The sequence below is a fragment of the Hippoglossus hippoglossus genome, chromosome 18 (genome assembly GCF_009819705.1).
Source record: "Hippoglossus hippoglossus isolate fHipHip1 chromosome 18, fHipHip1.pri, whole genome shotgun sequence".
Lineage (NCBI taxonomy): Eukaryota > Metazoa > Chordata > Actinopteri > Pleuronectiformes > Pleuronectidae > Hippoglossus > Hippoglossus hippoglossus.
Genome location: NC_047168.1, coordinates 10013597 through 10016124, shown reverse-complemented (window position 1 = coordinate 10016124; position 2528 = coordinate 10013597). Strand labels below are relative to the sequence as shown.

At 46.7% G+C, this 2528-nt stretch overlaps 1 long non-coding RNA gene across 1 annotated transcript; it reads right to left on the bottom strand.

The window, feature by feature from the left end:
- Positions 1-1578: 1578 nt before the first annotated feature.
- LOC117752014 lies at positions 1579-2325 on the bottom strand. Its single transcript, XR_004611969.1, has 3 exons — positions 2223-2325; positions 1740-1757; positions 1579-1613 (listed from the first exon to the last, which is right to left on the bottom strand). It is a non-coding gene; the product is annotated as an uncharacterized LOC117752014 (long non-coding RNA).
- Between the last annotated feature and the right edge of the window lie 203 nt (positions 2326-2528).

Here is a 2528-nt window from a genome sequence, read left to right as displayed (position 1 = left end):
TGTAGTTGAACCAATAGTTGTTGTCGAGCCTCCAGTTGTAGTCGATCCAACAGTTGTTGAGATAACAGTTGTTGTTGAACCTCCAGTTGTTGTTGATACACCGGTTGTAGTTGATCCACCAGTTGTAGTAGATCCACTATTTGTAGTAGATCCAACTGTTGTTGTTGAACCTCCAGTTGTAGTTGAGATAGCGGTTGTTGTTGAACCTCCAGTTGTAGTTGATTCACCAGTTGTAGTTGATCCCCCAGTAGCAGTTGACCCACCTGTGGTGGTCGACCCACCTGTTGTTGTTGAACCTTCAGTTGTAGTTGAGCCAATGGTTGTTGTCGAAATGCCAGCTGTAGTGGACCCACCGGTTGTTGTGGAACCTCCTGTGGTAGTTGATCCACCAGTTGTTGTTGAACCTCCTGTTGTAGTTGATTCACCAGTGGTAGTTGATCCACCAGTGGTAGTTGATCCGCCTGTGGTGGTCGACCAACCTGTTGTTGTTGAACCTCCAGTTGTAGTTGATCCACCAGTTGTAGTTGATCCACCAGTTGTTGTCGACCCACCTGTGGTGGTTGATACATCAGTTGTAGTTGATGCACCAGTTGTTGTCGAACCTCCTGTTGTAGTTGATCCCCCAGTGGTAGTTGACCCGCCAGTTGATGTTGAACCTCCAGTTGTAGTAGATACACCGGTTATTGTGGAAACACCGGTTGTAGTTGATCCACCAGTGGTAGTCGACCCGCCTGTTGTGGTTGACCCACCAGTGGTACTCGACCCGCCTGTGGTGGTCGACCAACCAGTTGTTGTTGATCCACCAGTTGTAGTTGATACATCGGTTGTAGATGATCCACCGGTTGTAGTTGATCCACCAGTCGTACTTGATCCACCAGTTGTTGTTGAACCTCCAGTTGTAGTTGAACCACCAGTCGTAGTTGATCCACCAGTTGTTGTTGAGCCTTCTGTTGTAGTTGATACACCAGTTGTAGTTGATCCACCAGTCGTGGTTGATCCACCAGTTGTTGTTGAACCTCCAGTTGTAGTTGAACCACCAGTCGTAGTTGATCCACCAGTTGTTGTGGAAACACCGGTTGTAGTTGATCCCCCAGTGGTAGTTGACCCGCCTGTGGTGGTCGACCCACCAGTTGTTGTTGATCCACCAGTTGTTGTCGACCCACCTGTGGTGGTTGACCCACCAATTGTTGTTGAACCTCCAATCATAGTTGATCCACCAGTGGTAGTTGACACGCCTGTGGTGGTTGACCCACCAGTTGTAGTAGATCCACTATTTGTAGTAGATCCAACTGTTGTTGTTGAACCTCCAGTTGTAGTTGAGATAGCGGTTGTTGTTGAACCTCCAGTTGTAGTTGATTCACCAGTTGTAGTTGATCCCCCAGTAGCAGTTGACCCACCTGTGGTGGTCGACCCACCTGTTGTTGTTGAACCTTCAGTTGTAGTTGAGCCAATGGTTGTTGTCGAAATGCCAGTTGTAGTGGACCCACCGGTTGTTGTGGAACCTCCTGTGGTAGTTGATCCACCAGTTGTTGTTGAACCTCCTGTTGTAGTTGATTCACCAGTTGTAGTTGATCCACCAGTGGTAGTTGATCCGCCTGTGGTGGTCAACCCACCTGTTGTTGTTGAACCTCCAGTTGTAGTTGATCCACCAGTTGTAGTTGATCCACCAGTTGTTGTCGACCCACCTGTGGTGGTTGACCCACCAATTGTTGTTGATACATCAGTTGTAGTTGATGCACCAGTTGTTGTCGAACCTCCTGTTGTAGTTGATACACTAGTGGTACTTGATATACCGGTTGTAGTTGATACATCGGTTGTAGTTGGTCCACCAGTCGTAGTTGATACACCAGTTGTAGTTGTTCCACCAGTGGTACTCGACCTGCCAGTGGTGGTCGACCCACCAGTTGTTGATCCACCAGTTGTAGTTGAAACACCGGTTGTAGATGATCCACCAGTCGTAATTGATCCACCAGTTGTTGTTGAACCTCCAGTTGTAGTTGATCCACCAGTCGTAGTTGATCCACCAGTTGATGTTGAACCTCCAGTTGTAGTTGATCCACCAGTCGTAGTTGATCCACCAGTTGATGTTGAACCTCCAGTTGTAGTAGATACACCGGTTATTGTGGAAACACCGGTTGTAGTTGATCCACCAGTGGTAGTCGACACGCCTGTTGTGGTTGACCCACCAGTTGTTGTTGAACCTCCAGTCGTAGTTGATCCACCAGTGGTAGTTGATCCATCAGTCGTACTTGATCCACCAGTTGTAGTTGATCCACCAGTGGTACTCGACCCGCCTGTGGTGGTCGACCCACCAGTTGTTGTTGAACCTCCAGTTGTAGTTGATACACCGATTGTAGTTGATCCACCAGTCGTAGCTGCTACAGTATTCATAAACAAAAGTGAAAAAAATGAGTAAAATGCATTAAAGTAACATATTATCTATAGTATATATACATCATATATAGTAATATGTTGTGTATATGTGTATATGAGCCAAAATCTTTAAAACATTTACTTGTCAAGTCACT